This window comes from Lepidochelys kempii, chromosome 4 (assembly GCF_965140265.1).
Source record: "Lepidochelys kempii isolate rLepKem1 chromosome 4, rLepKem1.hap2, whole genome shotgun sequence".
In the NCBI taxonomy this organism is placed as follows: Eukaryota; Metazoa; Chordata; order Testudines; family Cheloniidae; genus Lepidochelys; species Lepidochelys kempii.
The window spans coordinates 14,530,040-14,556,866 of record NC_133259.1 but is presented as its reverse complement, the minus strand read 5'-3'; the positions used below and the strand labels follow the sequence as shown (position 1 = coordinate 14,556,866).

At 44.9% G+C, this 26,827-nt stretch overlaps 1 long non-coding RNA gene across 6 annotated transcripts in view; it reads right to left on the bottom strand.

Annotated features, from left to right (window-relative positions):
• LOC140910162 (uncharacterized) overlaps positions 1 to 26,827 on the bottom strand; it is a 378,033-nt gene that overhangs the window by 338,435 nt on the left and 12,771 nt on the right. For all 6 annotated transcript variants that reach the window (XR_012158436.1, XR_012158437.1, XR_012158434.1 and 3 more), the window contains exon 2: positions 11,071 to 11,222. This is a non-coding gene — a long non-coding RNA (uncharacterized lncRNA). The remainder of the gene's footprint in view (positions 1 to 11,070; positions 11,223 to 26,827) is intronic.

Sequence of the window (26,827 nt, the reverse complement as noted above, 5' to 3'; positions counted from 1 at the left end):
GATCTTTATCTGGAATGGGAAATGCATGTCTAGAGGAAATAATATAGCCAAAAAGTTACAGGTACTTCTAATGGGGTCAGCCTCACAACTAAAACTAAAGCATTAAAAGCTTCAAAAGTGGCTACATGGACTTGTTCTTCAGAAAAAATTATTAAAAAAGGACAGCTGAGATCTTTGATGGTCCTGTGGGAATCTGCAATATACTGGTGCCATGATCTAAGACATCTTTAAAATGACAGCGTTGTAGGTACTGGGGGGGTCAGCTATGTCAACGCAAAGGAAGCAGTTGCTTTAAGCACAGAGGAGTCTCATTCTCAACTATACGGAATGTTTCTCCACATAGCACAGCCATCCTTGGATTCACCATAGCTAAGACACTGTCCTCAAGAGACAACCAGAGCAGACATAGCAGAGGTTTGCAGGGCAGTAGTGAAAGGTGTTATTAGAGCTTGATGGTGGACCCTGAACAGCTCCCGACAGTTTCCTTAGTTCAAGTCTATACCACTCACAATCACACAACACTGTAAATTATTGTACTTACGCCCAGACACTTTATACGGGGCAGACTGTAAATTACACGAAATTAAGCAAGCGCTGGGAAACAAACATGCTTTCAGGAAACAAACTTGCACTGGTAAGGAATGGATTAGATGCACTCACCAGCCTTATATGGCCCCTGTACCCTCACCATCTTTAATTTAATTGACCTCAAAACACCCCTGTGAAGTACGGAAAAACTATTGTTCTTTTGCAGACGGGAAATTGAGCCACTCAGTGAATGAATGACTTGACCAAGGTCACACAGAAAGTCTGTAGCAGAGTAGGGAATTGAAACCAGGTCTTTCAGGTCATAAACTGGCACCCTAATCACTGGACATCCTTGCCATCTGATGTGCTCCTCTTCCTTTCGCCTCTAATTACCCAAAATTAACAAAAAAACAAAGAAAAAAAAAGACGACAGAAGGCTTAACAATGAAGAAATATAAAAGATAAGGAGGGTTCACAAGGACTCGCATGTATTACTTCCACTCTGGTTCCAGGAGGATTTGTCCAGCAGTAAATCTGATTGTACTTTCCATTATTTAAAATATCTGTTATGAATTTAGCTCCATTTATTGGTTAGCAAATCATTCAGTCTTAGGTACTGACTTGGCCCTGATCACCGTACCATCTGTGCACCTCCCAATTATCCTCGCAATACATCTCTGAGGTAAGGAAGTACTGTTTCCCCCCACTTTGTAGATGGGAAACTGAGGCACGGGGATTAAATGACTTATCCAAGCTTACACAGGTTGTCTATGGCAGAACAGGAACTGAACCAACATCTCCAGAATCCCAGTCCACAAGGCCACCGTTCCTCGTCATAATCTCCTGGGATCATAGAAATGTAGGGCTGGAAGGGATCCTGAGAGGTCATCTAGTCCAGACCCCGGCGCTGAGTCAGAACCTAGTGAACCTAGGTCATCCTTGACAGGTGTTTGTCCAACCCGTTGGTAAAAATCCCCACTGATGGGGATTCCACAGCCTCCCTTGGAAGCTTATTCTAGAACGTAACTACCCTTAGAGTTAGAAACCTTTCCCTGATATATGATCCTGAATGTCTTCAAATGTATTAGTTATTCACTAACTCTGTGTAAATATTGGCTATTTGACATTTGTGTCATAAGACTAGTCATTTGGCCACATGGTATTGTTTCGGCTCCTTGAATGAATGACTGAAACATTGTACAACAAAAGAACAGCAATTAACAAATGACAAATTTCCTGGATGAATTTTCAGATCAACAAACATTTGTGTTGCCAGTGGTGAAATTTTCAGAATTTATGAAAGTGCCCAACAATTGTCTAATGAACTCAGATATTTAGAACTCAGAATTTACTCACTAAAGAAAACTCAGAATTTACTCACTAAAATAGTCCCCGTTTTTAAAAAAGTATTCAACAAACCCCAGAAAAAGTAACTTGTTTTTCAGAAGGCAAGTCCTCTTCTTTTTTTGATGGGTGTTTTTCTTCAAGTGGCAGGTGCTGGGCTTTAGAGATAGCTGGGGTGAACTGACTGATCTGGGCTCTGCCACCAATTTACTTTGTAACCATGGGCAAGTCACTTGCCTCTCTGTGTTCCTTTGTAAAATAGGGATCTGTGAAATGCTTGGAGATTTATAATGCAAGTGTGTTAAGTACCTTTGTGGCTATTCTTTATCAGGCTGTGAGAGCAAAAAAAAGATTCCCATCGAGTTATCTTATATCTCAGCATTACTAATACAACCTACTTGCATGTCTCACTCACTGGCTTATCCAACACTGCACACAGTTTTTAACTGAGTCCTCGGTCCTTGGAGAACAATAGTCCACCGTATTAGGGCACTGGAATATTTTCAGTTTAGAAAACTGCCCTTTTCATTCTCATACAGGGGCACATGAGAGCAAAGTACGCAGAGGGGCTCCCTCCCATTCCCACAACCGCGACAACTTTAAGTTAATTTTGGGGGAAAATATTTTCTAAGCCTGCATTTGGGGTTGAGAGTGGGGAATGGGGGAGGGGAACAGAATCTGGCGAACAGCTGGGGCCCATCACTTTTCATTGCAGGTCTTGGAGAGATGTGGTTGACAGAGTGATGCACAGAGGCTGTCCCAGTTAATGACTTCACCATTCTCCATCATTATCCCCATCATTAGGAAATTAGGAGGACAGAAGGTATTTACTGTAAACCTGCCACCTCCCAAGGAGAGATAAATAGAAACTGATAAATGGGATCTTCTGGTGCTGTTCGTCTATTAACCTTCTGCTTCCCAGTTTAGGCATATGCATGCTATCCTGCCATTAATATCCAGTAATTGGCATTGCAGTGGGCAATACCATCATGCCTTTAGTATGTCACATGCATGTGCAAGCGTACAAACGAGGTTAATAATGGAGCTTTGCTAAACAGCCCAGTGGAAAGATGCTAGGCAGTTGTTTTCAGACCAAATGCTGATCCTCCAATAGTTAATCAGGCCCTAACCTTTGCAGAGTGATACATTTCCCCACATGTGCATGTACACACACACACACTTCCTACTAGCTGCAATTTTCTCTCATGCCCAGATCAGCTTTCCTGAAAGAAATAAGCATTTGCCCCTAGCCAAGATTCACCAACTGATCGGTATTTGATCAGGCTGGGAAAAGGAATGCGGGGGGGGGGAGGTTTCCGGGAGAAGGACCAATTCTGTCTGAGCGACGTGATGTGAAACCACACTGAGGCAGGTTCTGGAGCAGCTCATCTCTATCAGCCCTACTCGGAAATCTGCCGAAGGGAGACGAATGCAGCTTCCCCAGGGGAACGAGTGAGACACTTTGCAACGTCATTCGCTGTCACCGAGGAGCAAAACATTTCCCTAATTATTTAGAGGCACACTATGAAAAATAGTGACAGGCAAAATCTGAACAAAAATGGTGACAGGCAAATCTGAACTGTCTAAGAGGATCCTTATCCAAGTAGCATCCAACATTTCTGAACCTTATTTTATCTACTTACTTTTCTGTGGTGCTCATTATCATAACAGCACACTGCACACCTTAAACCAGTTTAACCTCACAATGCCTATGCAAAGTAGGGAAAGTGATCATACAATGAGGAAACAGACACAGTGACACACAGGCAATAAGTCTGTGTCTCCTGAGTCCCTAATCAAGTGCCTTAAACAAACATAAGGGATGAAATCTTGGTTCTATTGAAGTCAATGGAAAACTTCCTCTGAATTCAATGGGACCAAGATTTCACCCAAGAACTCCCTTCCTTTCTTACACACACGCTCTCACTCCAGCTCCTTTCCTCTGCACAAGTCGTCCCCTTACTCAGATAGCCAGACTTTCACCAGCCTTTCAATGGCACTTGAACCTATGTCACTTCAGCGCTTTTGAAAACGTTACCCCATTACTTCTGGTCTCTGGTATTGAAATGGTATTGAAATTTTTTTCAGCCCCGCATCTACTCACAGTTTCTTTCCAACCTACAGCACAGCCTTCACAGGGGCAATTCAGGGGCTGAGCCAGGTAACTAGAAATCAAATGTACACACACACACACACACACGCACGCGCAATACACACTTTTGTAGCCGCATTTCTAAGCATGAAGGAGTCAAGTACAAGGCTCAAGGAGCTTCTGGCCAAAGCCCACCTAGCCAATGGAAAGACACCCATGTCAGGATGTCACTTTCTGGGAGTCAGCTGGATTTTCTTGAAATTCAGGAAAAATGCAAGGCCTGTTGCTGAATAAATGAGACACTAGGCTTCCTCAGATGGTTTAGGCTGGAGTGCTGGTTTCAAGGTCCTATAATGGGTGAATTTCTCTGCTCTAGTTTCATATCTATCTCTCTCTCTCTCTCTCTCTGTGAGAGCATCTACTTCTGGGAGTCTGATGCCAGCATCCATTTTTCAAGTTTAGACTAAATGTGTCACACACACACTTTTTTTTTTTAAATTCTCCTATGCGGACACTGAGTAGTACCTTAGGTCTCAATCCTGCATACACTTATACACCTGATTAACTTTACTACTGGGAGTAGCTCCAATTATTTCAACAGGACTACTCATGGTAGTAAAGTTAAGCAGGCATGTAAGCATTTGCTGGAGCAGGGCTCGACTTTGAATAGCTGTTCTTAACCAGACATGCTCAGAGTAAGATACTACTCAAGCTGAGTAAGGGTGGCAGATCTTAAGTTTTCCTTACCATTTGTACGAGGCAAACAAAGTATTAACTGTATTCCAGAGACGACATTTTCTTTACAGCAAACTTTTTAAAACAGGAATAAACATAAAGTAAGACCACTTCTCAACTACTATTTGTGCAAACCACACATCTAGCAACAGAGATGTATAGATTATAACCTACCTGGCAATCATATGCTATAATTAAAGTTGAATTTCAAGGTCCATTTGAACAGCCTCTCTCGTTTGGATTTACCAAAGGACAGTTTGTTTATTTATTGTGAAGTCTGAGCAAAAGTGATTAAATGGAGTTTGATCCACCCAAGCATGAAAAGAAAAAACGAAACAAAAACACTTTTTTTTCCTCAGTTGATCCAATCTCCAAGTGTTTGGTGACACCACTGAAAAAATGGAGGACACTGGAAGCCAACTACATTTTCAGAGTGGGGCCGTTCCGGGGGCACAACCGGCAATGCTGACAGTCCTCACTATTTTGTCTCAAGTTTCGTATTATTTGATGTTCTTCTCAAAGCCCCGGCTCGGGGCATCATCAGAATATCCGCTTCGAGTTATTTATTTTTAGAATAAGCTGCTAGCCCTGGTGGTTGCAGAGAAAAGCTGGGAAACCCAACCCAAGTACAAGACAAGGGCTTTTTTTATTCCATTTTTTTTAAGCTAATCTCAAGCCTGAGTGACTCATGATCTTTGCATGCTGGGGGGTGAGCACTATTACCCTGGAGACCATGTGGGCAAACAAGTGAAGACACTACCTCAGCTTTACCTGCTCAGCGGAGAGACAGAGAACTCCGTTCTCTAGCGCCACCACTTGGCACTTTTCATAAGCAGGTAGTCACGGATATTTAAAAATACATGAAAAGGGGGAGAGAGAGAGAGAGAGAGAGAGAGTGCGCCCATCATGAGATTACACTTCAGAGCAGGTGAGGATTGAAATCTCATGCTCGCCACCAGAAACGCCTCTCTGCACTTGTGGTGCAAGAACAGACACTTGGCTGTGAAAAAAAGTAAACTCTCCACCTCTCTCATTTACACAGCTGTAAATCTGGAGTGACTCCACTGACTCACCGTAACCAAGACCAGAATTCGGCCCACTGCAATTAAGGAAAAGAAAGCGTAGACATCACGTATATTAAAAAAAAAAAATAAGAATAATGATAGTTCCAATAAGTTGCTTTGTTGAGGTCACAGCTGAATACTCACAATCAGACTCCAAATTAACGAGATAGTCCTAGCAATTTTTAGCTTTCCCACATGTAAGCCATTGGTGCAAACAGTCATCACTTCTCTGTTACCCCAGATTCATCCCCATTTATAGCAGACACACTGAAGTCTAGGCTGTGAGAATGAAATTCACCCCACTTGCACAGAACGCGAGTGTCCAGGGTCTGGGCAGGTTAAACGCAGAAGATTTGGGGAGACGAAAACCACCCCATCCCCACTGAGGTCAGGTGAGCAGGGGTGTTGTGAAGTACCTCGTCCCCTTCCTTTAGCCCACCACAGCAACTACCCCAGCCTACGGGGTGCAATCACAGCTGCTTCCCGTCTGCACTGGTTGCACAACTGCCAGGCGTAAGGACGACCGGATGCACGTAAATGTCGTTCTAGCAATCCCCTTCCTTGGCCCACAGCTTTCATGGTGGCTTATTGAGGCCTGACACGGAGTGCCTTTCTGTGTCAGGCAGGGCATGCACCGTCCCTCTGTCCCTGGTGTCCTACCCAGCCCCTACGCAGGCCGTGAGTGGGACTGGTCCTCTACACCAAAGGTAAATGCCACGTGTGCTATTTCTATATATGCTAATATGGGCGTATAATTGATTTTTAGGACACAAATGAAAACGGGACGACGACGTGTAACAACGGGAATGTAAGTATTAATTTCCATCTGTCTAAGCAACTGGCAGCATCCACCAGTTACGGCAATAGCCGACAAACGGCAGCAGCTGCAAAAAAAAAAAAAAAAAGCAGAATTCGTGTTTCAGCTACTGTCATTCACCTGAAATTTTACAGTTTTAATTAGCAAGCTGAGGAAGCTGTCAACAATCAACATCAGCAGATCTGCCAGCCACACGGGCGGTACTGTCTGCCAGAAATTCAGTTCTAATTGTCCCCAGATTTTTGTTGGTTGGTTGGTTTCCTCGCCGCGCATGACAATTCTAACTTCAAACCTTCCTAATGCTCATCGTCATCCCCAGCCATTGGTCTAATTCTGTCAAGACAAAAGGAGGGACTGACTGACAGAGTTTCCTTCTCTTCTTCCTCATATTCCAATTCAAAACATGGATTTTTTCTTAGCTTTCCTGTGCCTATTTTCCCATCTGTAAAATGGGAATGACGATACATCTCTACCTCCTACAGGTGTCGTGAGCCTCATCTCACTAATGGCAGCATTTCATGAAGCCCCCGATGCGTGTGTGCAATCACAGGTGCTGGAGACGGAAGGGCCACGTGGCTGTTGCCCCCTCACAACATAAACAGGAAGGTTCAGGCCTCCCCCCACACACTTTTGAGAACCTCACCGGAGCTGGGTGGCATAACGGCAGTCCCCCTTCCCTGCTGGCCTGACGGAGGGGCAGCTGGGCCAAATTTGAGTGAGTGGCATTGCAACCTGGCGCACAGAGTAGCAACACCACTCACATTCAGCCTGTTTTGGTTGCTTCCCTCCCCCACCACCACTTTTTTGCAGTCTTTACGGAGCCCTCATGTTAATCGTGTGGCCATTTAATTCTCAACGTTAATAGCTGAATAGATGGTACCGAGCTCTTCAAAATATGCACCTGCTGTTGTGCTTATTTGGGGCAGGAAATCCTGGGAGAACAGCAGCTCTCATGAGATTTCCAGCACTTCTGTTTCCTGTTGACAATCTTGCATGCAGTCTTTTTTGCACTATTTTGGTACTTCTGCTCATGGTGCGAGACAGAACCCAAAGCTCGGGAGCATGAAAAAAATCAGGGACACTACTGGAAGGCATATTCTTCTGGGTAAGATTCGTAGGGAGGGATTGTCAAAAAAAAAATAACTTCAATGGGAACAGAGTTCAGCTATTTTTGAAAATTCCCCGTGTACCTTTTTAAGTGATGTATCCTTCTTTGAAAATAGCTCTCGCACATCAATGCTCTTAGTTAATACTCTGGGCATTGCCTTTAAACAGCAACTTGCTATAGCTATAAAAGGTACCGAACAAGTTCAGCACTGTTCACCTGAGCTCACTGTAGCCCATACATTTCAAATATTCTTGTTTAAGAGATTAAACTAGGCAATGCATATTATAACTGTACATGTCCAGCAGTAAATGAAATGATCTAACTCCCTTGCTTGGAATCCCTAATGCAAATCATTAAGAATTAATTAAAATCATTTTACATGGATGATGAACTTTTCTTCACTATTGGAGTGAGGCTCTGGGGTCATGTGTCAGATGCTATGGCCAAAGAGATCAGTGAAGGTAGCACAGTCACACGGCTTAGTGGGTAAAACGTTAAATGCAAATCACTGCTTTGAAATCCACCTACCACAGTTGATTGCCACACACATACAATGCTACCAACCTCTGTTCCAGCTACCAGCTCAAAAAGCAGAATAAAGGGGTTAAGATGGAGCAGGAGATGAGATCTAGCAAGCTCAACACTCTTCCAATCCACCAACGTCAGAGGAATAAACAAGTCCCAATTTCTTTCCTCAAGGGCCTGCTATAACCAGGAATTCACATCCATCTTTTTCCATACAGATTTATAAACCTGGTGGAGTTAATTCAGTATTTATGAATTACTATATGCCAAACCGGAGTCATAATACAACCCTGCCATTAGGAAGATGCGTAGGACAGAGCTGCAGATCTCTCCTTAGAGTCTTAGAACACACACACACATACACACAATCGACTGTTAAACTGGAAAATAATAATAATAAGAGAAAATTCTGGTTATTGACATGGACGATTTGACAAACAGGTTTTGAGGATAGTCTGTGGGCCAGCGTTGCCCTGGACCTCGTTATTTAGATCAGTGCAGAGTGAGTGTGAACTAGGTGTAGAAAGCTACTAAATCAGAAAGCTACTCAATCATTTAATGGCTCCCCACACTGGGGCAAGAGACTGCACAAGGTACAGGGTAGCCGAGCATAGCAACTGGCCTACCTGCAGTTCTACAACAGGTGTGGCTTAGCTGGGAATAAAGTCCAGATCTCTTAAATCTGAGTCCTGGGCTTTAACCATTAAGCAATGTTTCCTCTCTTTTAAACACAGGTACAGGCAAGACAATAAAGTATCACTATTATACTGTTCCCAGGCTCTTCTTATCACCGCAATTCCCCGAGCATATTACGGGACATTAAGTCTTTAGTTACTGTACTAAACTATATCAACGTGCAGTACATACTTCCAACACCATTTACCCTTCATATTGGGTCACTAATTGTTCCCAGCACCTTTGTGCTCTGCTCATCTGGAGTCCTTTGCTTCCATACCGGATAGCTCAGACAGGGAGGGGCATAATCCACAGAAGAGTTTAACCCTTTGCTCCCCCAAAATTGGTTATATTCACCCCATCACAGGCCAGTTCAGTATGAAGCTGTTTGGAAACTGACCTGCCCCAAACGTAGGAACAAATTGCCAGGAAGCCAACATACATGGTATGAAAAGGGGAAGACAGCACCACTCATAAGATGCAGTTTTCATGCCTGTTAGTTCTAAAGCATCTGGATACGGGTTTATTTGTTTTGCACCTGGTGTGAATAAGGTCAGGCCAGTTTGGCTCCTCTGAAACTCTAGCAATTTACACATTCAATCTACCTGCATTGCTTTTGAGACTTGCAACGGCAGCAACCAAGTCCCTTTCCTTCACACTCAGAATGAATCCATGTGATACCTTTTCTCAAATTATAAGATGCAGCTTAATTTTTTCTCATTATTTTTCATTGTCACCCAGCTCTGAGCCTCCAGGTGCCCGCCAGCATAGCACGTGGATGCACTGAAGTAACACAGGCGAGGCTGTTTTACAAGTTCTCGCAGCCTGCTCAGAGGCAGGAGGTATCAGAAACCTCACTAGACAGCCTGTACCAGCGTGGCTTACAGAGGTTCAGAGACCCCTCTGGCTGCTTATCCAAACTGAAGCGAGGCAGGCCTGATTTTCAGAGCTTCCATTGACTTCATCGTGTTTGAACATCAAGCCTTGAACTTCTGCAGGTTTAGCCCTCGCCAGCATGTGCTTATTTAACACCCACTCAGAATGAAAAGAAACATCACTATGAAAAATCTGATGCATTTCCTGGAATGATTATGGTAGAAGATTTAGGTACACAGTGCAGTCTAGACCTCAACTGGTCATTGTTTTGAACAAAGTGTTAGTGCAAAGGCCAGAGACTATACCTAAGTCTTCAGGGATCGGGGATCTTAAAGTTTTTCCCAAATGTTCATACACCCAAGTTCAAGGTCCCCAGTTCTTATTCCAAGAAGTCAGTTTCTGCTTTCCTATGGTGAAATCCATCATAACTCTTATGCACCACTTGTGTCTCACTTTAGCCATCAACATAAGCAGGGCAGATGCTGAGGGCTAGCCCTCTGCACATGGGTGAATCTCACCCCGCCTGACAACAAATAGCAGCAGATGTCAAAGAACCCATGCTGACATTTTGCAAGTATATACATAATGGGTTAAGATTTTCAAGCCACCTAAGAGATTTGCATACTGATTTGCCATTAAAATGAAAGGGAATCAGGCATCCACATCTAGCAATGTGGCCTCTTCGCTTATAAATCAGGAGCTATCTAATCAAGATTTCTGTTTTAACAGACATACCTGTGAGCAGGAGTCTTGCCAATTTTCATTCCTGACTGGCCCCAGGGATACAGGTGCCACAGAGAGCAAAGAGATGCGGGTGGCATAATACATAGATACTGGGGTCACATGTGTATCCTTTAATTACACCAGAGCCAGCATGCTGGGCTTGTTGTTAGATCGTGCAGCTAATATGCTGCTGCAGCTCTCATTCTGGAAACATTAATAAAAAAAAAAATCTACTCTCAGGGGGAAATAAAGGTCTCGATAATGGAAGGCATCTGCTCTGAGCTTCCATTCAAGCCAATGAGAGTGCCCTGTGCAGAGGTCTTGCAGGACAACCCTAATAAATGCAAACCCTTAGGAAGGAGCGTTCGGACCCTGCAAAGGAAGATGTGCCAGGGGCTCCATGAAGCTCACTAGGGACTTTGCTACTGCTGTTGATTTTACACGGTAGGCGCTCAGAAGCTATGGTGATGGGCAGCAGCTTAAACTCTCCCATGCATCAGAGGGCAGAACTAGAGGGCTGCCAAGCTTAATGTCACACCTTCAGACGCGAGACTTGTATAAGTGTGTTAAACCCAGCACTGACCTTTGCTGAAGTTCAAACAAGCTGGGTCCTCCAGGCAGCTGGCTCCACACACTCTTCTGAGCCTGGGAGCTTCCAGCAAACACAAGCTGCTACTAGCTCCTTCCCCTGTTCTTAAAGGGGCAGCTCATTTCTAGGCTTGAAAAAAACACCACCTAGGAACAAAATACAAACACAGCAATAAACAAATATCCAAACACCACTCAATACAAGGTGGTATAATACAAAGCCATTTCTGTAACCATGTTTGTTCTGGAGCCCTCATTCTAACAAAGTCCAGAGTGAGGGAAACAATCCCAAATAGACATTACCCGTTTGGGAATATGTCCAATGAGTCATAATTCTATCATCAATCATCATCTATCATGATCTGCTTATTTTATCGTGATTTTTTTAAACTGCATATTTGAAATGCTATTGAGAGAGCAAATCGACGGTAAAGTGGAATTGTTCTATTTAGCATTAGAAAGAGAGAACACAACAGTTCCATCTAGATTTGGAATCTGGTCACTGCACAGGCGAAGTGCGTGAGATGGAGGTGTGGGGCGTAAGAATGCTTTTTATATGCATATTTGTATTAAGATCATATCAGCCCCATGTAGTAGACCGTAAGAACAACGGGCGTCATTATGGAACATCACGTCAAAGAGCTGTGTTACAGCAGATGCCCCGAGGTCTCTCAAGGATGGGTTGAAGATGAGCTGAGGTGTGCCAAGCTTCACTGCACCTCCAACACTCAGGCACGGATTGAAACAGAAAGGACTGGGAGCCTTTGTCTAACTCTCTCATTACCGGTTTTCAGGCTGTTAAAAAAAACACTGGGAACTAATACAGACAACTAAGGGCTGGATCCTGCACCAGTGAAGCCAATGGGCATTTGACATCCAGGGGATAAGGTCAGACTCTAAATTAAAGCAACACCAAGCAAAGAAATTCAGATTGAGCCACCAACACAAACACACAACCCCTGTCCTTTGTGCCCAAGTGTCACAATGCATGTGGAATGCAACGTGGCACACGACAAGAGGGGTTAAGGACAGAATTTCACCTCTCACACTCAGCTTATTTGCTTTCTTTGTTTCAGGAAATTATGTTTATATCAGAATAATAATAACGTGCAAGCGGGGGAGGAAGCTTGCGTCAATGATCCAATCAGCAAGATGCTTAAGCCTGTGTCTAAGTGTTTAGTATGTTAAGTAGTCCCATTAGAATCAATAGGGGATAAAGATGTGCCTTAAATTAGGCACATGTTTAAGTACCTGATTTAACTGGGGCCTATGAGGCAAAACAATGAGATTTGGTCTGGGGAAAACACATATGGAGAAAATAAGGAGGGGAAAGTGTTACTGAAAAGGACTAGTTTCAGAGTAGCAGCCGTGTTAGTCTATATTCGCAAAAAGAGAAGGAGGACTTGTGGCACCTTAGAGACTAACCAATTTATTTGAGCATAAGCTTTCATGAGCTACATTGTTGCATCCGATGAAGTGAGCTGTAGCTCACAAAAGCTTATGCTCAAATAAACCGGTTAGTCTCTAAGGTGCCACAAGTACGCCTGTTCTTTTTGAAAAGGACTAATTAGGAGACCACAAATTAGATGGGAGATTACAGAAAAAAATCCCAGTGAAATTTGGGCCTGCAGCAACTCACAATGTAGGGGGATGGTACAGCAGTCTCTTTCATTGGAAATTTGATTCACACACCCCTGGGAAATTCTATACATTTTGGGGTACCTCAGCAAGGGTTTGATCCTGCTTCACTGAAGTCAATGGGAGACACACATTCATAAAGAAAGATGTTGATAAACTGGAGGAATTCCCAGAAGAGCAACAACAAAATGAATAGTGGGTTTGGGGGGGGGGGGGCTGACGGATGAGAAAAAATTAAAATGCCCCAATTATCAGAAGAGTCCAATGATTTTAGCTGCTTCCATTTTTGGGTGCCCAACTTGAGACAACATAAAGGTATTTCTAGAGGGTTGGGGTGCACTGCACTATCTGAAAATCAGGACCCTTTAGGGCAGTGGTTTTCAACCCTTTTTCATTTGCAGACTCCTAAAAAATTTCAAATGGAGATGCATACCCCTTTGGAAATCTTAGAAATAGACCACAGGCTGAAAACCACTGCTTTAGGGTATCTCAAGTTGAGCACCCTGAAACTGAAGCACCCAAAATTACTGAATATTTCGGCCGAGATGTCCTGGCAAAGCAATGACAAAGAGGGGACATGATAACAGTCTACAAAAGTCTGAAGCCCAAGCCTGGAGAGGAATTATTTAGAGTGCTATGAGGGAATCTAACTAAAAGTAACAGGATGAAATTAAGAAAGGTAAAATTCAGGGTGATGAATATCATGAAAAACTACTGGAGAGAGCTGTATTGAAGTGTGGAAGAGTGTCCTGTGGAAACCAATTGTTTTGACATTTAAAAATCAATCTGGACAAAACACTGGAGAATATTCTTCTGGAGAACAGGCCCTTAGCGGCAGAGAGGTGGATCTGGACTAGATCTTTTCCATCTCTGGTTCTATGAGGCTGCTGTATGTCTCAGGGGACCTAGTGATCACCTTTAGGTCCCTGGTTCATGTACAGCCCCGCTTGCTATTTATTGGAAGCCATAACTACCTAATAGCTGTTCGACAGCCTGTGTGAAATGAGGGGGTGGTCTCAGTCCAGTTCCTAGTGGACAAGGGCCCACATCACAAAGCCACTACCATTATGGCAATACTGGCCAGGAGACTCGGCAGTAAAAGAGCCAATCGCACGTAGAGAATGAACTACTCCCGCACCCCTTGGGACAGTTCTAGTTCAGAGGGCAGCAGAGTGGGCCACTAGCACGGGGAAAGTTAGTATGTCTGCTGCCTCCGCTGTAGCTTACCTTGGAGAACATCCATCTGCAGAGTTGGCAGGCCAGGCCCCTGTCACTCCACAAACGCTGTCAATTGCTTCAGTGAGCAGTGGGAGTTATCTAGGGCTCTCTGCTCAGGATCTCTCTCTGGCACCCGGTTCTTGAACCGTTGATCCCACTCCTGTCCCTGTACTTGCATTGTTTTTCTGTGCCCTGTTTATTTTAGCCCAGTTTCTCCCCTCTGAGTGAAGGCGTGGCCACCGGTGTCCCATGGGGTGGAACCTTCTCTTGAGGTCCTTTCCCTCTCAACTGGAGGTTAAGTAGGTAGCACCTCTCATCAGCACTTTACTATGTTTTTAATAGTAATAATGACGATGACAGCAGCGTGGCTGTAATTAAAGGCACTTTCAAAAAGAGCTGGGGTTGGTGGACCCTTCCAAAAGCATTGCTCGGTGGTGCTCTGGAGTTAAAACATGTCCTCTGCATCATTTCTTCCCGGAGTAATGTACAGGCTCTGGTGCACTGGAGCAGAATGCTATCAGAAGTTCACGTGGATCCAAAAGTTTTCAGCTGAGCAGATGAAGGAGGTCAAAATGTGACTCGGCTGGCCAGGCTCTCTGGTGCAAGCCAAGCTGTCTGATTGGCTGCAGGGCTGCAGAGCCATCTTGCCTTTCTGGCAGGCAGGAGGCACTTCCAGTTTTGATGTGAAATACAGAGACATAAGTGTGGGAGGGGAAAATAAAAGACAATACAAAGTACGGATATGTGAAACTGGGGGGAAGGGGGGAACGCTGGATAATCAAATGCTGCACGTTAGGCAGAATGTTTCCTTTTAACTGCCAACACTTCCATGCTGTATTTCAGGGCTTGACACATTGAGCTGAAACTGACTAGAGTTCTTCTTCTTCTTCATTTCTGGCCGATCCCTTCCAAAACTACAAATGCTTAAATTGAAGCCACCATCACCCCCATTTCTTTAGGATCTGTTCCACGTTTGGTCACTGTTTTCCTCATTTAACTGCCTTCACTCCACATTTAAATAAATGGCCGTGAATTACGATCAGGGTAAATTGCCAGACCAAATGAATGTAGACTCTCTAGTGGAAATGAATACTGTTACGAACTTCGCCCCTGAATATCCACAGATGCGAGAGGAATGGAAGCCTTCCTAAAAGCTGTTGGTGAAAGTCTGCTGTTTGCTTTTGGGAGGTCAAACAGTGAAACAACTCTACTTACAGCTACCTTTTCTGATTAAAGGTAAAAATTAATTGAAAATAATCTTCAGAAAGAGAGAGATCCTCCTACATCTGTAGGTGGAAGTGGAGTGGGATGTGGGCTAATGGGGGGTATAAAATGCTTTGTATTTATTTGTTGCATTCTGTCAAGAAGCCATCTGAAATTCAGTGGATTGTATCATCTCTCTCTTACCAGGAAAAGCTGACAGTTTTCCTAATGTCCGGTGGAAAAAAAGGAAAATCGGAAGAAAGGGATGCTTAAATGGATGCATTTTATACCGTTCATGAGCCTCCCTGCATTTAGTTTTTCCTTGCCTATTGTAACAGGAACGTTGTGCAGTACTCTGCCTTTAGCATTTCTACACAGCCAGTGGCACAGCCAGCGGGTCAGTAAGGACTCAGGAGTGTGCCGTTTGCGTATAAATTAAACATTAAGGCACGCTCTATAGAGTGGCAAAATGCTTAGGCAAAAAAATAACCTTGTAAGAAGGTCTTACAGGATTTAACAGAAAATGGAGAGCTTTGTTTAGTGTGTTTTGGAACCATCGTAGAAAATGTAATTTAAAAAATAATCATATTCCTGCTCTAGAATTCTATAGGACGGCTCCAAAATCCTACAGAAGAGATTTCATTTTTGATTAAATTCTGTAGGTTTTTACAGTGTTTTTTACTGAAACCTTTTAAATTACCATAGGACCCTATTGGTTCCATCCATATACATTCTCTTGGATTTTTTTATAAGGATAGAAGCAACTTAAGATCCTGCTCCTATCGAAGTCGATAGCCATAGTGTGTGGCCTCCTCAGTCTAATAAGAACAAGTAAGGACAGTTAAGGGCCCAATTGTGTGAGCCTCTAGAAATGTGAGGAAAGGAAAGATTCCGTTTTACAGGAAGGAAATGGGAGAATAATGTTATATTGGAACAACACTTTGTCCTGTATTATTACTAATAGAAGCACACCAAAATAGCATATGTGAAGCACTAAAGTTTTGAAATTCTCTCATTCATTTGTCTTAAATGGAATAGAATGGAGGAAGGACTATTCACATGAGTAAGGATTTGTAGGACTAGGAATTTATTCTGTGAAATTAGGGAATATGGTATTCTTTATGGGGACGATTTTCAAAAACACCTAAGGAGTTTAGGAGCAGAACTCCTCATTGAAAGTCAGCAAAGCTTGTGCTCCTACGTTCCTTAAGCATGTCGGAAAATCTCCCTCTGTAGGTTCTCAAATGTACCTAGTAGTGGAATGCTATGTTTTAATGCTTTAAATGTTTTTAATGTTTTAAAAAAGACACGTGATTTCATAAATAGAAATAGGAATGTAGGGGAGCACCTAGATTGTCTCTTCTTTGCTAATTAACAATGAGACTAACAGGTTTATTTCAGGTTTCAGAGTAACAGCCGTGTTAGTCTGTATTCGCAAAAAGAAAAGGAGTACTTGTGGCACCTTAGAGACTAACCAATTTATTTGAGCATGAGCTTTCGTGAGCTACAAAGCTCATGCTCAAATAAATTGGTTAGTCTCTAAGGTGCCACAAGTACTCCTTTTCTTTTTGGTTTATTTCAATTTTTATTCCAGAAATAAAAAAAACAAACACTACAAGCCAAACCTCTGGTTCCACTGAAGTATGTGGCAGAACCCTGCTGACTTCACAAAGATCAGGATTTGGCCCTAAACATACACAAAAAGCCTTTTTATCAATTGGACACTAATTGGTTCTGTCCAGATTCAGAAAATCCTTAGCTGAGTTTTTTAATTCCCCTCTCTCTCCTCCCCACAGTCAACAAAACCCCCGGATGAGACTTTGGCACATGCGCACACACACACAGAGTAAAAGAGACTTCTTCATAGCTAGAGCCAGACTATCACTTTAAGGCTGGTCTGACAACAAGTTTTCTCATAAAACAAAAAGCTGAGAAATGAGAATGCTGTCACAATGCTACTGAGTGAGGTTCACCTCAGGTGAAGTGGCTGAATTTTCCACTCAAGTAGCTCTTCCACAAACAGAAATTGCGTTTTGTATACACTTAGCGCATGGCTACTCCATGACAAATATCATTGCATTTAAAGTGGGAGTCCTGTATGTTTTCCAGGTGGTGTTACAGGTAAGACTACTAGTAACGAGACTGGTCTTTCGTGTCATGACAGCTGAAACCAACGTACATGTTCCAGAAGGCCTGGATCTGGAAAAGCAGCTTCAATTAGCGTCAATGGGAATTACACATACATATCAAGGGGAGTTTAAAGAACAGGAGTACTTGTGGCACCTTAGAGACTAACAAATTTATTAGAGCATAAGCTTTCATGGGCCCACTTCATCGGATGCATAGAATGGAACATATAGTAAGAGGAGATATATATGTGTACACATACAGATAAGTTGGAAGTCACCATACAAACTGTGAGAGCCTAATTAGTTAAGATAAGCTATTATCAGCAAGAGAAAAAAACTTTTGTAGTGATAATCAAGATGGCCCATTTAGACAGTTGACAAGAAGGTGCGAGGTTACTTAACTTAGGGAAATAGTTTAGATCTCCCAAGCCCCAAATACAGCACCCAGCTAAAAAAAGAGATGATCACAGTGGCTTAGAAGGAATTATTACAGGTTACTGGAATATTAATAGGTAGGTTGCAAATATAGTTCTGAATTGAAATTTTTGGAATTTTCATTCCACAGGAAATTTCATTCCAATTCAGAATGAAAACAAGTGGCCAAAATGTCAGAATTTCCATGTTCTGACCAGCTCTAGATATTAATCTGCTAGTCAAGGGGGAACTGTATCTAATAAATCACTGCAGGCCAGATCTTCAGCTGGTTTAAATCAGAGGTGCTTCATTGACGTCAATGGAGCTCAGCTGATTTACACCAGTTGAGGAGCTGGCCCAGAGGTTCCCTCACACTCACAGATGGCAATCATAAGCCACCTCAAACTTAGACCTCGTTTTGTCATCATGAAACTCCACTTTCCACCCTTTGAAAATAAATGCCACAGAATGAAATTTAACCCCAGGCAGAGACGTTCTTAATGCTCTCTCTGCCACGCCTCCAATAAGGGTCTATTCGTGCCCCAACCTTGACATCACAGACACCAACGTGATTTTTTTCCAGGCATCGCAGTGCGGCCTTGCAACCGTAGTTTCAGAAAGGAGTCCTTCCCCCATTGCACTTGCTTACCTTGACCTTTGCCTCCCCAAGAACAACAGATGGGATTGAAGGCCCGAAACTCATGTTTTGAATGGAGATGCGGGAAGACAAAGTCCCCTTCTCAGAATTCCCTCCTGGGCACTAGGGCTTTGGAGAAAATGAGGCAGAGATTCCAGAGAGGAAGTATGGTCCCATTGTCGGTACTAGCTGAGAGATCCAGTTTCAATCTTCTGCTCTACTGCAGGCTCTCTGTGTGGTCTTGTCACTTTTATCCCCAGGTCACAATGGAGGCAGAGAGACTTAGCACTGCCTGCCCCCACAGGAGTGTTGTGAGGATGCACTCGTTAAATGTTGTGAGGAGCTTAGATCCCATGGGAATGGGGGCCATAGATAGATAGATCGATCCCAATCATCTCTGCCTTTGCTTTCGGTTCTGAAGAACAAAGAACTCACTGAGGTTTGGCACAACCCCACTGTCCATCTCTAGCATTCAGAGCAGACCTGCAGAGGCCTCTCCTCTCACCCACAAGTGGTTTTTGAGAATGAGGTGGCTCCTTTTGGAAGCAAATTCTAAACAGCTGGAGAAGGAAGCAGGAAGGCAACAGCAGGTGCAGAGAGCAGCAGGGGAGACTCACCACTTGCTACACCATGTGACATTAATCACATCCTGTTCCCTCCTCCCCTCATACCAGGGTCCCCCCTTTTCCCCCATGCCAGGAGCTCTGTGCACCCCCATTTCCCCCTTTCTTACCCATACCCTCCTTTCCCTCTGTGTCCTCTCTTCCTGATTTCCCCCTTTCACCCCATATCAGGGTCCTCCATTCTTCCCCTATGCCATGGGTTCTGTGTGCCCCCACACTCCCCTTGCCCTGATGCCAGCAGCCCGGTATGCTCCCCATTCCTCCTATGCCAGGGTCCCCCATTTTCCTCACCAGGCCAGTGGCTGTGTGCACACCCCTCAAATCCCCCCTTTGCCCCATGCCTCCCCATACAAGGGTCCCCCATCCTCTCCCTCCACCAGGGGTCACACGTGTATAGTTTGCACAGGTATAAATGGCTATATACAAGGAACAGTACCATGGAGAATCAAGCCCAGTAAAAGTTTCTGAAGAAAGGGATATATTAGTAGCAAGGTGATTTGGATTACTATATGGCAGAAAGGTATGGGAAGCCCAGACAGGAAAGGATGAACGTCTCCACTGCCTTCGGTAAAACCGAGCTTTCCCAGTGTTAAAACATTATGGAAAATCAGTTAAAACACTTGTACAGAAGCTAGGCTACTCCAACAGGCTGATCCTGCAACCCCGATGCACATGAGTGAGTCCCACCCACCCCTGGGGGAGGACTCACAGGAGTGGAGAATTCTGACTTGGTAGCATTCTCCAGACACTTTGCAGAGATGTAAGTGACAACACAAAGCGGTGGATACAAAGGGCCAGTTTTTAAAGGTGTACAGGCATCAAAAGATGGAGGTTGGCACCAAGTGGGTTTTATCCAAGTGCCTAAGCAGGTTGATTTCAATGGGAGTAATGAACCCAGCTGCTTTTGAAAATCCCAGTAAGTGCCAGTCTGCATCTTCTGGGGTCTAAATACCTTTAAAAATCTGGCCCAAGGTGAATAGGGACTCAGCAGACCCAAACTCAGTTCACAGCGCAGCCACTGACTTCCAGTGTGACATGGGTCAAATTACTTAATTTACCCTGTGCCTCTCAAAAATGGGGCTTGTACTTCCTGAGCTCACCTTCTTTACCTCAATACACGAATGACTGTGAGCGGCTCAGATACTACAGCGTGCAGGGCACAGACGTAGACAGTACACAGCAGTGGAGTGTCAGGTCCCACGCATACTTTCGAGAATACAGTTTCCAAAGAATCAGTTGAACAGGAGAACAAGACACTTGCATTTCACATTCCCTGAGAATCAGTGGCTTGCTGTGAGTGCATGCATCGTCTGCATTGCATGCCCCAGGACCGGCTGTATTCCCGGGGTGATTCTGTCTGGTCCCTGAACACACGTGGAGGCTGCCATTTTATAGAACAAAATGGTGTGCTCCACACACTGTACATGTGAAATCATCCTGCATGGAGGACGCCATTTTGCATACACATGTAGAACTGCATGCCCAACTAAAAATGTCACAGCACCCCACTGCTGCGTACTTGGGTCAGAGCAGCTTTGAAGTCCTTGGTAGATCCTTCCAGACAGGAGTGAAACGTTAGCTGGTTGTGTTTGTCCACAACAAATGAATCCTTGCAAGGCAAACAGGACACAAGAGCAATTCATAAAAGAGCAAGCCATGGAATGAGGGGGTTCCCTTGCGGTCTCCCGGTCACTCACTATTGCAAAATCCTACATGGCAGCTGGTTTATAACTTGCTTATTGGCAAGTGATTGGAAACGGAGCAGAGATCAGAATTCTGATTAAGAGTTTAAAATTCATGGAAATAAGCACAGTGAATATTTAATAAGAAAAAGGAAACCTGTATCTACAGCATGTTAAAACAAAAACAGAAGAGAATAAAGTGAAGAGAAAAATAAAGTCACTTATCGCCCTGCCCTGCCAGATAGCCCTGATTTTGATGGAGGTCACTCATTTTAGTTCCCAGTCTTCCACTCAGATTTGGTGTCCCCTCACTTTTATTGTTGAAAATGGTTTATGTCAGAAACAAAAAAGCAGGTTATAGAAAGATTTATTGTAACACCAAGTGTTTAAATCTCACAGCACTGGAAGTTTCCTGCCAGCACAGAGTTTTCGTGTCTCTCTTTTCCAGCCCCACATTTGGGCTTTGGCAGATTGAGGGGTACGTTTCTCACTAAGGGTCCCTCAAATATCAAGGCAGAGAACCTTTCTTGGACACGACACAGCTGGCCACCTAGTGGGAAAGAAGGAAAATTGCCGGGCAGTTTGAGGCATTTTCATTCTCTTATTAAACTTCTTGCCAAAGTCCCAATAAAAGAGAAACCAAAGTTAGAATGATCTGACACTAAAATAAGAACTGTCATTCTCTTCTAATCTGACCAGAAGCCAATGCAGTGATCAGAGATGCCTCAGAAACTACACAATCATAACTGTGAACATGTGTCTACTTTATTAAAATGAACTCAAGTTTAAAATATCATTATTGATATTAATTTGTATTCCATTAGCGCACCTAGGCCCTACCTTAGATCAAGTCCCATTGTGCAAAGCACTATAGAAAAATATAACAAAAAGACAGCCCCTGCCCCACTCTAAATCGATAAGACAAATAAAGGCAGGAAGGAGAAACAGAGGCACAGGGAGGTGAACTGATTTGCCCAAGGTCATACAGCAGGTCAGTGGCAGAGCTGCGGATACCCCTCAGGTCTCCTGATTGCCAACCCAGTGCCCTATCCAGGTTCCTAGCTTCCACTGATTTCAATGCAAGTTAGGAGCTTATATATTTGTAGCTCTCGGCCTAATTGTCTATATATAAATGAAATGGCATCTATTACTTTTATATTCAGTAGTGTATGGGGTTGATTCTCTTTTCATGTACAACTATCTCACACCGGTGTAATTCCACTGACTTCGCTGGAGTGTATCTGGATTTACACCAGTGTAACACAGAGCAGATTTGGCTGCATATATTTATTCCCCCTATAGCTTTCCTGTGCATACCACACTGTACCTACACCACTATGCTAGGGCGGGAAAGGAAGGGTAGAAAAAACACATAAAGACAAAGTCCTCACTCTAGGCTTGTAATTACAGGTCAAAACCCAGTGTGGGTCTGTATCAGTTCTAGCACAAATCAGACCATTTTGGTAATATTTTAAAAAGCAAACAAAACAGTGAGCCAGAGCCTCAGCCCCATTAAGTCTGTCTGGCCTCTCTCAGTGCCATAAAGCAGATTCAAAATGCACCTAAGTGGCCAGCTGAGAGATCCCCTTCTGCAGGGCAATTCTCCAGAGGAACAGAGCCAGCATAGAGCCCCTCCACCACCTTCCCTTGCACCTACAGCAGCTCTCAGCAGAGCAGGCACAGCTGGATTGCTGCTGCGCGCTGGTGATCCCCAGGACTGCTCAGAAGGCCCAGGTCTAGCTTTTGCTCTGGGTCTGTCCAAATACCCCGGAGCGGTCCACTGGGGAAGATGAGAACTCGGCTGCATCACACACAGGCCTAGGGTCTGCCACTGGAATATTCCCAGCAGAAGCCATCCCATTCACTCAGTCAAGGCTGCTCCAGAACTTCTCAGACCAGTGCAGGCTGCAGCATGCCTTTTCCAGCTGCGAGATTAAGCTGATGTGGACCCGTGATCAAATTACTGGCTCCATGTGAATGGTGTCACTGGGTCCACTTTAGCCACCTCCAAGCAGCAGTGCCCATTACCTTATGAACAAACTGGATTGAATCTAAGAAGATCATGTAGCCATCTCTCGTCTCTCTCTCCCCCCTTCGGTTGGTGGTGTCATACAACAGTGCCAACGTGGGACAGGCACAGTGCACGACAGCGAGTTTCTCCACATTCCTTGCTTTGCTCATTGTGAAGGCGATATTGAAAAGCAGCGGCTGTAGACAGTATGCTCATTGCAGCCTGTAATATCTGCAGCTGCTGGATCTCCTAAGCCTGGCATCTCCTCAAGCCAGACCTGCAAATCTTGACTTATCTCCCACACCACCATCTGAAGCAGAAGGCGGGGAGATGGTGGGCTTCTGCTCTGCACACGATGGAATGACTGTACGAGCAGTGCATAACAAAGAAAGATTTTTACAGGTAGTCCTTAGCCAGTACTTGGCAACTGCAAGGCAGCCGCTGACGGGAGTCTATGTGCCATCTTACAGCTTTCTCAGGACACAGGCAAGGTGGTGAGCTGTAATGATGCTGGCATCAGTCAAGTCATACTACTCATCTTCCTGTTATAGGAAAACCTTTTCAGCAGGAGCAAATAGATGATGAGGTATCACTATCCTTGGCAGACAGGCCTCTAGCAGATGCTGCAGAGTTGCACGTGCATCTCTGAAATAAGCAAGTGTAAGAGGGGGAATAGTCCCGCTCTTGTGGGGAACTTTCCTGGCTTCTGCACTACCTTGGTGAAGTGGGCTAGCGAAAGGATCAGAGTCCTCACTCCCACTTCCTTTACCCAGTGGCCTCCCTGCCCTTGAGGACTCCCCTTCCACTCTCCTGTCTGGCAGAGTCCTTGTAACCCCAACAAGGCTGGGCCCAGGATTCCTGGGGGGCTCAACCCCAAATCCTGCTGTGGTCACCTAGGACAGGGGCTAGGCTGTCCCCACTCCGGGGTATGCTCTCTGCACTGGGCACTTCTCTGACCCACTGACCATTACATACAAGTTAAAGCAAATGCAAGTTATTTAATCAACAATTAATTTTAAAAAGAATAAGGAAAAATGGGAAAGGTTAAAGGAAACACATCAACCCGCTCTGTGGCAGGGAACATCACAAACAGTGTCTCTGGAATGTCCGGGCAGTTCACAGTGTTGGTGACGCTGGGCACTACTCTAGGTAACTCGGGAGGGTGGAAGACCACGAGTGTCGATGAAGCCCTCTTGCTCTAGGCCCAGGCAAACTGAAGCCCCTCTGCTCCTTGAAGCCCCTCTGCTCCTTGAACTTTCTGTGACCCTGAACAACGATGAGGAAGCTAGCACACAAACAGACAGGCTTGTACAGGGCTCGCCAGCCAAGGCCAGCTTCGGCCTGGGAAACATATAGATAAGGCAGAAACGTTTAGCAAAAACCAGTAACAAAGAGACCCAAATAAGGCAAGGCTCGGGCAATGCTACTGAGGAAAAACACAACTGGCTGCTTTAGCTGATTGGCTACAATATTGTACAGGGCAACAGGTAATTGGTTGCATAAGCTTGTGTAGTGAAGTAGGCAAAGGTATAAAATGTATACTAGAATCTGCATGCGGGGCTGCAGGATTTGAGACAGCTCAGTCTCCCTGCGCCCTATTTGGAGCTCCAAATAAATCTCTCTGCTTCTCCAGCCCGTTGTGGTCATTGGCGCGATGCATACCGGGCAACAAACCCAGCTGTTGCTTGCCTTGGGCACTCTGTGCTGGCAACAACAGTCTGTTCCTTGTAAGTCCCAGGCCTTCTTCTCAGGCCCTGGCTGTGCTGCAGGGATGCTGTGGGTTGGACACTTGCTCTGGTGGTGGCCACACGCTCTCAGGCTCTAAGTGGTAGGACCCTTCTTCCCAGTGTCGCCCCTGCCCTGTCGGGGTTACGATCCAAGCCTGGCCTGCAGAGCCTCTTGGCTGCGGCGTCTCCCTGTGCTGGGCCCGCTGCCCAGGGTCCCCCTCGCTCTCCCCAGCTGCTCACCGCACCCAGCTCTGGACTGCTCCAGCCCCAGCTCCACCACTCTGTCTCTGCACTGCTGCTGCTCTGCCTCCAGCTCCCTGGGCTGCTTCCTTGGCCCCTCTGCCTCTGGTTGCCGCAGCTCTGCTCCCAGGACAGGCCTGCTCTGCAGGCTCCTTCTGTGACTGCTCCCAGCACTGACCTGCTTCCTGGGCTGCTTTTCTGGCCCCTCTGGCTCTGGCTGCTGCAGCTCTCCTCCCAGGGCAAGTCTGCTCTCTCTGGCTGTGCCTCTGGCTTTGGGGCTGCAGCTCTGCTCCCAGGACAGGGTCTGCTCTCTCTGGGCTGCTTTTCTGGTCCTTCTGGATCTGGTTGCTGCAGCTCTCCTCCCAGGGCAAGTCTGCTCTCTCCGGGCTGTGCCTCTGGCTTTGGGGCTGCAGCTCTGCTCCCAGGACAAGGGCTGCTTTTCTGGTCCCTCTGGATCTGGCACAGCTCTGCTCAGGCCCTTGCTTTCTCCTTAGCTCGGCCCCACTCTGTCTGACCCAGGCAAATCCAGTTCACACAGAGGACGGGACCTCCCTGGCCTCTTGACTCCCTGATTAGCCTGCTCGCCCCGTCATTCAGGCTGACCTGGAGCATTGGCCTCTCCCCATTGTTCCTGGGGGCTGTCAGTCTCAGGGTCCTGATTCCCCATCGACCCTTCCCCTTTTAGTACTGGGAGCTAGCCAACCAAAACACCCCCACTGAATGTTAGTAAGGGGGCAACAGTCCCCTTACACAAGCACATCACACCCTAGGTCTTGTCCTCAAGACCTTTCATGAGTGACAGGGACAGAGAAACTCCTCCACAAATTGGAGATGGCGAATAGCAGCCCCGCTGTCCTTCCCCGCTGGAAGGCAATACTTGGTAAAGTGGAAGGGGGTGTTATGTGTGAGCAAGAAGGTCATGTGGCTTGGTGGAATCTGCCACAGGCTTGGATAATTCAGATAAGCATCCAAATCCTTTATAAACGCCACATCACTACATTTCTATGTAGTTTGACTATGTAGAGGCCGCTGGTTTGCTTTGTACTTTCACAGGTAATTTGCCGATGTTAATATGGGGATTTGCATTTTTTAAAAAGTGATAACCTTTGTGTGGGTCGTAAAAGTCAATGTTCTGAGGGTGGGGTCCTGGTGGGAAATGGAATGGTTTATCTGCCACCATGTCATAAAAATAACCATTATGCCCTCAGATTTAATTCTGTTCTGGCTGTCCCACTTCTCCTCCCAACCCGCAGGGTACAGGTTCCTCATCTTCTTTCCACCACTCACATATATTTCTTCTCACCCTGAACATTTTCTTTACCTAGAGAAAAACATATGACTATTATCTTCTCTCTCTTGGCCTCCAGCCTGTCCTACAATTTACTGTCCAGGAAATAAAAGTCAAGGAGAGATACCCCATTATTGTCCGCCTCTTTCATCATAACATTTCAAAGAAAGACCTGAGTTCTATTTCAAACCATACACTAGCTGAAGTTTGACATTCTAGTTGTTGTAACACCCGGGATATCTCAGAAGCAGCTATGGGAATGGATAAAATTCAGCTCCTGGTAAATCTTCTCAGAGCATAGCATTTGCAATCTGGACAGATTACAAAGTAAAGAGAGGTTTCAGAGTAGCAGCCGCGTTAGTCTGTATCCGAAAAAAGAAAAGGAGGACTTGTGGCACCTTAGAGACTAACCAATTTATTTGAGCATAAGCTTTTGTAAGCTACAGCTCACTTCATCAGGTGCAAAGTAAAGAGAATTTGCATTGTTATTGCTCGTCAAGCTTGCTGGCATCAAGCCCCACCAATGGACTTTGTTCATAAGCCATCAAGTCAATGGCAGTTTTGGAACCATGGCATTATTTGAAGGACAACATTCATGATGGCACCACTGACGAATATTAATACAAATGCGTCTCACAGAAACATTCAGAAACAAGACAGGATATTGTTTCAGTCAACATTACCAGTAACCAGCTGACTCTGGGCACTTGTAGCATTAAGCAAAACATGTCTACATTTGTTATGTTTCTTGTGCAATAGGAGCAGTGCCCAGCTGCACACCAATGCTGACAATGGGCTTGAACTGATTTTCGAAGAAAATCTTCACACTGGTACATTTTCAGTATATTTGCAACTTTTTTACTTCGCAACCTATCCTTCCCCCAGCCTAAAATGTCATGCACCCCAGCTTGGCCAATATATTTGATGAGGTGAATGCAACAC